The sequence below is a fragment of the Odontomachus brunneus genome, unplaced genomic scaffold (genome assembly GCF_010583005.1).
Source record: "Odontomachus brunneus isolate Ranch 3 - 2012 unplaced genomic scaffold, Obru_v1 Obru_scaffold_100, whole genome shotgun sequence".
Taxonomy (NCBI): Eukaryota; Metazoa; Arthropoda; class Insecta; order Hymenoptera; family Formicidae; genus Odontomachus; species Odontomachus brunneus.
The window spans coordinates 975778-987128 of record NW_022639550.1 but is presented as its reverse complement, the minus strand read 5'-3'; the positions used below and the strand labels follow the sequence as shown (position 1 = coordinate 987128).

At 36.7% G+C, this 11351-nt stretch overlaps 1 protein-coding gene across 3 annotated transcripts in view; it reads left to right on the top strand.

The window, feature by feature from the left end:
* The first annotated feature begins 5011 nt into the window (after window positions 1–5011).
* Window positions 5012–11351, top strand: part of LOC116848807 (gonadotropin-releasing hormone II receptor-like) — a 13801-nt gene continuing 7461 nt past the window's right edge. For 2 of the 3 annotated variants that reach the window (XM_032825301.1, XM_032825304.1), the window contains exon 1: window positions 5012–5526. The gene's annotated coding sequence lies outside the window, so the exon portion shown is untranslated. Of the gene's footprint in view, window positions 5527–9977; window positions 10361–11351 lie in introns of those variants that run through there. The other variant, XM_032825303.1, reaches the window with a different exon arrangement.

Sequence of the window (11351 nt, the reverse complement as noted above, 5' to 3'; positions counted from 1 at the left end):
ATATATATATATATATATATATATATATATATATATATATATACGTTAATGTTTTACGGATGTACTGTAATCTGAGATGTGTGTGTAATTTCTCACGATGATTCCCGAGCTGACTCTACCGCATTTATTAGGTATCGTTAAGGCTCAAAAAATTTTCGCAAAAGTTACTTTTGTATTTTAATAATGGCGCATCAAAATAAAACATTAGTCATATTAAATTTCTTTAACCGATGATTCGTTTCTATTCTTAAAGCTTCTTTACGCGCGATCTGTTGGAACGCGCAGAAACCTCCTCCCGAGACGAAATTTTGATTACATATTCAAATGTCATGCAAATATTGTTGAACTTGAGTAGTAGTACATTCTTAATTTCAACTAGGCTATCACCTTCTTCTCAATAATTCTGTCAAACAGGAATATTAATAAATACATAATAAATAATGTAATATGTAATAAATAAGTGACTCACCTAAGAGCAGATGTCCACTCGCATCCTGGCTTCCTCATCCAGCATCCTGCTTCTGGCTGCTTCGTCACACACAGGACAGTCCCTAGCACTGACACTCACGTAAATACAACAATTACGGTACAAGGAAAACGTATTAATTCCAACGCGATGCCAACCAGAATATGACCGTCTCAAGAACCGCAAAAAATTTGAATCGCCCGACGGGGCTTGCGTACGAATGTGACAACAGGCATCAAGAGACAAACATGCGGCGTGGCGAAGTAAGCGCCGCATGTTGGCTTGCGAACAAACTGTCACGGAAAAGGCGCGCGAGAATGCTAACAGAGTGAAGAAGGAGAGGGGTCATGGGCCGGTCCCGATTTTAGCTGATCCCGATTTCAGTTGGAATGGCTTACAGCGCCTCTAACCAACCGTGCACATAAACTATGTAACCAATATGCACGAATTGTCTCAGTGGGTAAAGAAGTAATGTCCATGATTCTTGATGACAAAGACAGATAATCAACACTATCTGTTCTTGTTTCACCATAGGCGAGAAACAATCGCAACAGTAGACACAGGGCAGTGATAGAAACTTTGGTCGCGAGCAGCACGCATTAGTACGGGAGGGGATACGCACACACTCACGCGACCGTGTTCGTGAGCCTCACGGACATTGTCGCGTGAGTGAGTACGTATCCCCTCCCGTGTGTACGTGCTGCTCGTCAAAATTTCTATCACTGACACAGAGGCGAGTTAGCGGCGGTCTTATCGTTGAGGAAACATCTCGCTATTGACGCATCACGTTACTTGTAATTCCTGAAGAATTTTCAGGTTTACATTTTCTGGCCATTGTAACTGAGGAATCATTTGCATGGGAACACTGGTTTAGATACAAGAAAAGGAAATAATTTTAATTTGAGCATAATATGCAAGCTGTTACATGCCGCTATCATTTATTACTTATTTCTTGATAACTACAAAAATATGAATGTCATTCAAAAAGCACTGACTTTTTAACAGTTTATTCTGTTGACATTAATGTTTTATAATAGTAAGAAATACGTCGCGCTCAGACACTATAAGCTAGCTTCTATTGCTTATTTTCGGCAAAAAGATATTCATTTCGTCCAAAAAGCATTGATTTCGCGACAGTTTATTTTACTGGAATAAAATGTTTGTAATATTACAATTAATACCGTTGCGATAAGTAAAGTGTGGATGGGAGAAATAAGCAGAAAATGCTTTCAGCATATAAGCACTCGACCGCAACGTCGAGACGTACGCGGTTTCCACGCTTTACCTAAAACAGTGGTATTATTCGTAGTATTACAAATCACTAATTTTAATAGAGTGAAGTGTGAAAAAATTAATGCTTTTTGAACGAAATCGATATCTTTTGTAGTTACCGAAATTAAGCAAAAAATGTTTAAGCAGTAAGAACCTGATTGTATTATTTGTAATATTATTTTCCACTCAATTCCAATAGAACGAAATGTGGAGAAGGCAGTGCTTTTTGAACGCAATTGATATCCCGATGAAAAATTTTTCATGCAAGATTTTGTATGAAATTTGTCCATACATAATTATGTATAATTATATATAATCATATAAAATTATATATAATTATACACAATTATGTATAACAATATGTATAATTACATATAAATTTATGCGTAATTATGTAAAATTATATATGAATTTATATATATAATTATGCATAATTATACATAATTATACATAATTATATATAATTATATATATAAGTAGCATGTATAAACATGAATGGACAAATTTGATACATAATAATATATAATTATATATAATTTTATATAATTTTATATAATTATATATGAAAAATTTTTCATTGGGATCTTTTGTAGTTGCTGAAGAAAAAGGAAAAAAATACTAGTGATATATAAATACTTGAATGCAACGTCGAGACTTACGTCCCGCACAGGTTCTTACATACCGCTTATTGCATAATTGCGGCAACTTTCTCCATACCACATTCTGTTGGAATTAGTGGTTTAAGAATAATATTCCTGCTTTAAGTAAAATGTAGAAGCGTGCGTAAGACTCGACGTACGTCACGGTGAGGTTCTTACGTGCCGCTAGCATTTATTCTTTATTTCACAACAACTACAAAAAAGATATCGATGCCACTCAAAAAACACCGACTTTTCTACAGTTTATTGTGTATTGGAATTAGAGATGTATAATTATAAATTAGAAGTTAAAAAATATCGATTTCATTCAAAAAGCACCGACTTTTCTACGCGTTTTTCTCCTACGCTTTACTTAACGCACCAGTAATATTATATTTAAAAACTTCTAATTCCAATAGAATGAACCTTGGAAAAATAAATATTTTTTTAATCACATCGATATCCTTTTTGTAGTTGACGAAAAATAAGCAATAAATTCTAGTGGCATGTCAGGCAAAAGTGACCGCAAAGTCGAGACGTACGCACGCTTCCACGCTTTACTTAAAACAATGATATTATTCGTAATATTATTCGTAATATAAACCGCTAATTCCAATACAATAAAATATGAAAAAGTCAGTACTTTTTTAATGATACCGACATCTTTTATAGTTACAAATAAGCAATAAATGCTAGTGGCATGTAAGAATCTGCCTGCGAAGTCGAGACGTACGATCGTTTACACACTATACTTAACGCACCAGTATTAATTGTACAATTATAAACCACTGTATTGGAATTAACGTTTTTTATAATAATACAATTAATGTCAGTGCCTTAAGTGGAAATGCGCGTATGTCTCAACGTCGCGGTCAGGTTCTTTAACCCTACAGTCGTCGCACGGAGTCTTTAAAAGAATATTATATCCAAAATAATCTTTTCTTATAGTTTATATAAAACCAAAAACCTAATAAAACAAAGAAAATATTATATAAATTTTTATATAAGGATCTTTCAAGATCCCATGCGTCGACTCGTGTTCGAAAAGTAGCGCGACGATTGTAGGGTTAATGCCATTAGCAATTATTGTTTATTTCTCGGCAACAACATATCAATGTCATTCAAAAAGCACTGACTTTTCGACAGTTTATTCACAGACAACATAATGTCTAAAATCGGGACATAAGATGTCTTAAAGATCATCTTTAAGATATCTTTCAGACGATTTACATATAAATGTCTTTAAGGCGTCTTAAAGATTATCTTTAAGACTTCTTATGTCCCGATTTTAGACATTATATTTTGTAGGTTCTATTGTAATTATAATGGTATAATTAATACCGGTGAGTTAAATAAAGTGAGGAACCGCGCGACTTTGCGGTCAGTTTAAATAGCACAGAAAATTCAAAAAGAATTCAGTCATATCCCACCCAGCACGTAATATTATATAATATCACAGTAATATTTCCGTAATATTGTAATATCGCAGAAATATTATTGAAATATTACTGTGATATTATATATATTACGTGCTGTGTGGGATGTGACCAATTCTGAGTTCTTAAGCACCAGTATTAATCGTATTATTATAAACCGCTATTTCCAACAGAATTAAGTGTAAGAAAAATACAGCTTTTCGAATAACATCGATATATACAATGGTTACAGAAAAATAAATAAAAAATTCAAGCTGCAAAAAAGTGACAGTCGACGACGTCGAAATATATGGGCCCTTTCATGCCTTATTTAACGTATCGGTATTAATCGCATTAATATAAACCGCTAATTGCAACAAAATCAAGTGTGGAAAAGTTAATGCTTTTTGAATGATATCAGTATTTTTTGTACTTTTATCGAGAGATAAGCGATAAATTATAGCGGCATGTAAGAGTCTGCCAGATAGCACAGAGAATTCAAAAAGAATTCAGTAGTATGTCACCAATTCCAAGTTCATTTTTACATGCGAAAAGAATTCTTTTCATTAAATTGAACTTTGAAGAACTTTTTTTGCATCTGAAAATAAACTCAGAATTGGTGACATATGACTGAATTCTTTTTGCATTCTTTTTGAATTCTTTGTGCTCTCTGGGCTGACTGCAATATCAAGACCTATGCGCGGTTCCACACTTTATTTAACGCACCGATATTAATTGTACCATTATAAACCTCTAATTCCAATAGAATAAGCTGTTGATGTCATTAAAAAAGAACTGACATTTCCATATTTTATTGTATTGGAATTAGCGATTTATAATAGTACGAATAATACCATTGCTTTAAGTAAAGCGTGGAAGCGCGCGTACGTTTCGACGTCGCGATCAGGCTCTTACACGCCGCTTGCATTTATTGTTTATTTTTCGTCAACTACAAAAGAGATACCGAAGGATTGTTTTATATATAAATTACGACGTTCTAACTAGAATAAATTATTAAAATTTACGCAGTAATTTCGAGAGAGAAAATATGAGAGAGAAAGAGGGGAAAGGAGAGAGGAAGGGAGAGACATGGGGGTGGAGAGACGGAGTCTCACTTATCTATCTATATACATTGGGAAAATGCACGAGTGTGACTCCGCGCATCCACCGCAGACTCGAAACTTCGCTTTTGACCACGTAAAACGTCGCCCCTTGTCGATTACGGTGAGTGACGCGGGAGAATCTCGAGAACTTTCGCTCTACCTTCTAAACTAACCTTCTGTAATTATTCAGCTAAAATCGAGATCAGCTAAAACCTGCCAATGACCTCTCTACTTCTTCTCTCTGATGCTAATCAGCAATGTGGACAAAAATGCTTCACTAATCACAAGCTGCCGTCGCCGACCAATCAGTGACAAGCACACTCGCCTCCACCAATCGCGCCTCCACCATCGCCTGTCAGTCAGTGACGAGAACATTTGCTGGCCGGGAAGTCGCGATAGTTAACTCTCTAGAGACATTTCCTCTCGGATGTCCTTGCTCTTCTCGTGGGAACGAACTTCGTTCAACGAAAAGTACGTGGGAACGATTCCAAATTGAAGACGCAAAAGGATTCGGCCCGACAACGAGTTGTAAGTCAAGAACAACACGATGATCATGCTGCTTTGACGGAGAGACCAGTAAGAGAAGCAACCGAGAGGTGTTTTCGACGATAACGCAAGCGCGCAAGAATGAGGTATTAAATTTGAATTTACTTATGTTTCGCTCACAGAACACACTGACGAATTTAACGAGTAACCGTAACCTTTTAAGTTAATGATCCTTATCGAAATTGACATTAACAGTCTTCTTACAATGCTTGTTTCCTTGCGGCTTTACGATAATCGAGACGAAATTACGAAACTAATCGGTCGCCGTGCCGGCTAAATCCTGCCGAACCTTCGTGGAAAGGGCATCCCTCTCATAAATACAACTGAACTCTTCAATTGTATTTATGATTGTCATGACTGTGATGCGTCATATATAGATCAGACAGGCAGGTCACTGAGCATTCGTATCAAAGAGAACAGAAACCGATTATCATATTATCATACGAATCCTTCAGTGGTCTCACAACACCGTTTGTTAGGCCATGAATTTGATTGGGACTCAGTTAAGATTTTAGATAAAGAGGAGTCATTTTTTAAGCGCTGTATCTCGGAAATGTTCTTCATAAAGAGACAAAAAAAGGAATTAATCTTTCGGATACAGAAGGATTGTACAGGGATTATATACCCATCATTGAGAGACTTTCTGAAAAATAAACATTATTTATTTTTCCTTCATATGTTTTCCTTATCGATTGTCTGGCTACGCTTTATAATTTCGCGAGTAGTTTAATATATAATGCAGCCTTACTGGTGTTTACGACCGTCTTTCGGTTTCCGTGCGGTATATACGCCGTTCTGTTTAATTTGCGTCTGCTTGGTAAGCTTCTAATATTATTAACCTTTGCTTTTGGAACTGACAACATCCATCTTATTTTTAAGGTAACAGTCATCTAATATTCAGTGGCGTCTACTTATTAACGGATTTTTTAATTGTAACTTTAATGTATTTTGACGGATTTTTGTAATAATTTGAAGTTTATGAAGCACTGAAGAGGGTCCAAAAGCGGAACCGAAACGTATACGAATTTTTGCGATTTATATTTATTCTAATAGTGAAAAATTAACGGCACATTTCGGTTTATATTTCGGTTTATATTTATTCTGTATGAATGTATTGGTACTCGGTCTTGTCACTGGCATTAACTCTTATCTGCCCGTTTTTAACTTTGTACTGCATCCCTCTCATCTCTCCTCACTCTCTTGCCCGCGCTCTAAACTCAAGATATCGGACTATCCGCTAAACGCGTGTTCACGCTAATATGAGTTATGTCGTGCGCAACATACATGTGTATATTATATTGTTTTATATATAAATTACGACGTTCTAGCTAGAATAAATTATTAAAATCTACGCAGTAATTTCGAGAGAGGAAATATGAGAGAGAAAAAGGGGAAAAGAGGGAGCAAGAAAGAGAAGGGTGGAGAGACGGGGTCTCACTTATCTATTTATATACATTAGGGAAATGCACGAGTGTGACTCCGCGCGTCCACCGCAGACTCGAAACTTCGCTTTTGACGACGTAAAATGTCGCCCCCTGCGGATTACGGTGGAGAGAGACGCGGGAGGGTCTCGAGAACTTTCGCTGTACCTCCTAAACTAATAGCGTGTTCGACTGACCCTGGGTTAATCGCTCCGAGAACGATTAATGACGTCATAAGTTTCTGCTAGCCAATCATAAAGGCCATCACACACAAAATTCCGTAGCACCGTCAGCCGTAAACGTAAGAAAATCGACCAGTCCTGATGTTGCCACTATCCCCATCACTTTTGTCAGTAAAACTTAACCGTAATGTCAAAAAATATCACAAGGATGATATTCTTACGGTATACGTCGTTCTGTCAACCAATCAGAGTTTATGGGATTTGTGCTAAAATTCGATGCCAAGTTAAGAAGGTTATGTGTCTCCTGCATCAACCGCGTCTGTCACAGTGAAATAATGAGTGATCATAATCAGTATTGTAATACAATGTTTAATGAATTAGAAAATGATGAAATAACGACAATTGACAACGACAAATTTAAAGAAAGTGATAAACTACTCATTGATGTAGTGAGAGCATATCCACATTTATATAATCATCAAGATCGTAATTTTAAAGACAATTTGATGAAAGAAAATTCATGGAGGGAGATATCCTTAGCAGTGAACTTACCAGATAAATAAATGTTATTAACAAATTATAATTATTATATATTATCCATTGGTTTCTTTACTTTTTCTGTTTATTTTATTATTTATACTAATAATAAAATGTACCAATGACTATAGTTTCTGATTGTCAAAATCGATAGCTGAGGCTGTGTGAACGATTTGGAAGAGAGAAACGTCAACGAGAATTAGATTCAAGAAGTGGCAGTGGAGTTTGTCGACGAGCTGTTTTCGCATATTATGAAAATATTTATTTCTAAATGATCACATTAAGAAAAGAAAGTAAGTTTGTGGTTCGTAATTCGAATCAATTTTCTACATCTTGCTATTGCACAGTTTTCTGTATTATATTGTATTTCTTTTGTTGATCCTATACAAATTTGTGGATCATCTTTTATTTCTTGAAGTAGATGACAAAAATCGCCCAGATGAGGACGCATACAATTAATTAGTCGGATCCACCACTGTTGATTCTGCTACCTTCGTGATCTCTTCCTTCGTAATAAAAGTACATCCATGACCACAACCAATATTGCCGCAAACATTAGATCCTCTTTTCCCATTATTTTGCAGCTTTAACTTTAGTGGATGACCTACAGAATAGTTTTGTTTGTATAAATGTTAAATCATTTTTCTATTTTTCTTTAAGTTATATCTATTGTATCTATTATATCTATTTTATATCTATTTATATCTTTTTATATTTATTTTATATCTATTTTTATTATATCCATTTTATATCTATTTTGTATCTATTTTCTATCTTATTATATCTTTCTTATTTTTCTTTAAATTATTTTAATATTCAAATATTTAAGTGAATTGCATAATAATATTAAATTTGCAATTCAATAGGATTGTCATTAAACTATTTAAAAAAAATACTGTTTAGTGTGATAAAACTACAAAATTCATACACTTTTAGGTTAAAATTTCTTAAGTAGGAGGGAGCTTTTTCTTGTTCGTCAATGATTAAACTTTATGTTTTACGTCATGTGTGTGTCATGGATTTTGCGTCTTGTGCCTTAAGTTTATGGCTTACGGCGCTACGGAATTTTGTGTGTAATGGCCTTAAAGCTTATAAGTACTTGTTCGACCAATAAACGAAGGTTGAATAACCCAGAGTGGGTTAACCCAAAGCCAGACGGACATACTATAAAATGCGTTCACTGACGCGACGCAACGCAATGCGCGCGTTGTGGCAGTGGATCGTTCAAAACTCACTGATTAAGGCAATTGGGTACGCCTCGAGCGAAAAAAAAGAGGGAAAAAATTGGGAATACGTGTTTTTTGCGAGAAAGGACACTTCGCGGATCAATTGGCTGGGTTGAGGTCCAGCTGAGCGATTTATTGTCTCGTTTACATCGAACGTTTGATATTAAGCAAAAATATACAGCAAAAATGCCGAAAATACAGTCTAGAAACGTTCTAAAGATGTGTGATATCACATATTTCTAAGATGTCTCTGAGATGTATTTTGAACATTGTATAGAAAATAGTAACTTTCTATCAAATAATTTTAATATTGACAAAACATGTCAACGACAATGTTTTCAGTCGATACATCTTCTTGATGAGTATTATACTATAATAGACCGTTATATAATACATACATTGTCGACATTGAGATTATTTAATAGAAAGTTACTATTTAGTTTCAGTCGTTCGAAACGATATCGAACGTATATCGAAAGTTACTATTTAGTTTCAGTCGTTCGATGTAAACTAGGCATATATGACACTCGGTCGGGAACAGTCTTCGTCTCGGTCGAATAAGCATTATCGTTATAATCGTCATCTTTTCTTCTCTATCTATCAAGGCTTCACAACCGCGAAGTCGACTCCAGTGAACGATGATTCGGCGAACCGTTTCTCGACCTATCCGACTACAAACTAACTTATTCAGCACGATAACATCGCCGCTCTTTGATGATGCGACAATATAATTGCGTGAAATTATTCGCCAGCGATAGCGTCTATATTTTTCACTTCACTGATGTCTCGCGCTCCGTCGAGAGAAAGAAAGAGGGAGAATCTTTTTGCGACTCGTTAAAAATTCAAACGACTCGATCGTTCAACGAATGATAACACGTGCGCATTCAATTGATCGAAATCGAACGGCGATACGTGGGTGTTTGTAATCTCCATCGGCAGCAAGGGTAGGGGTGGATTCGCACCTCTACTCGCTACCAAAAAGTAATATTGTTGGAAAATAACGTACACGAGTATAAAAAAGGCTGAAGATCGGGTAAAAGTGCATTGCGCTTTTAGCGCTCTATCGTCCAAAAACTGGATGAGACAATACGCTCGCCTAAAACTTTGAGTAGTTGATGGAGAAGATTCTACTGAAAAACGTAACTATAAAGTTAACAGCTCGACAAAGACCAACCCTCGATCGCGTGAGATATAACGTAACGCGGATTTCGCTATCGATAAAAAAAAGACATCCTCGTCGTTCTCGTTGTCGTCGTCATCGTCGTCGTCGTCGTCGTCACTGCCGCTTGAGGTAAGCGCATTATTATAGATCGTCTTCTGCGTCTGCTCGCACAAATGTTTCCTTGTCCGAACGAAGGGGCGAGGCAGTATCTTTCCTCAGTGTTTTCTCGTGTGTCATCTGGCGCTCTAGAACGGCTCTCGTGAGCAGCAAAGAACGCAGATTGAGAGAATCACGGGCCCCCAGAAGAGAGATACACAGACAGGGTATTCGTGAAGTAGGGTGATAACTTTGACCTCACTTGGAACGGAGAAGTTCATCACAACAGAGCAGAGGTATCTATTAGGTGGTAAACTTAGTTCCTGCGGTTTAATTTGTGTGGTGCCCATTTTCCCTCCTTTTGAATTTTTCCCATTGCATGTAGACGTTTGGAAACAGCCATCGGAGTAACATTTAATGCTGCAGACAATTCTTGGAGCGTTTGAGTAGAGTTTTCGTCCAATAATGCCTGCAAATCGGTGTCTTCAAACTTTTTCGGTTGGCCTGAGCGTTCTTTATCATTGACATCAAAATCACCACTCTTAAATCGCTGAAACCATACTTGGCATGTTCTTTCCGATGGAGCATAATTGCCATAAGCTTCGAAAAGCAATTTATGAGCTGCAGCTGCAGTTTTTTTCAAGTCAAAGTAATGAAGCAGCACATGTCAAAAAAACAACTTATCACGTTCTATATCTAATCAAAAGAAAAAATAGCACTGCTCGCTTAAATGAATCTCTTCGCACTGAATTTTATTGACAAATGTCTAACCTCTAAAATGCAGCCAGTTTCAGATGTCAAAATAAATTACACCTACAACTAACGTCATCTAACTGTGAGCCGCAGGAATTAAGTTTACTACCTAATATCACGGGCGCCTCATCCGCCATTGTGGCTCGACGACACATCGCAGTTCATGCGTTGTCCACGCGCGTGTCTCAAATCAAATAAGACAAATTCAGAGTACCGAAACTCCATTCGGTCTCTGACGCTATTCCAAACTAGAAATTATTCAATGTGCTGTAATGACTCCTGTACACAGGACGCGGTAATGCTTGCCGCGCGACGAAAGTCCGCGCGACAGCCAATCAATATGTTGTTTTTCTCTAAAAGCTAGAAGGTTATTACGCAAAGTAGCATATTGATTGGCTATTGCGCAAACTTCCGCCGCACGGCAAGCATTACCGCGTCCTGTATGCAGGAGCTATAAGACCATAACGTAACCACATTCATAGCGGAGAGACAGTGCCTTACAACCACTGGGAGATGTCTCAGGTCAACTCGAAC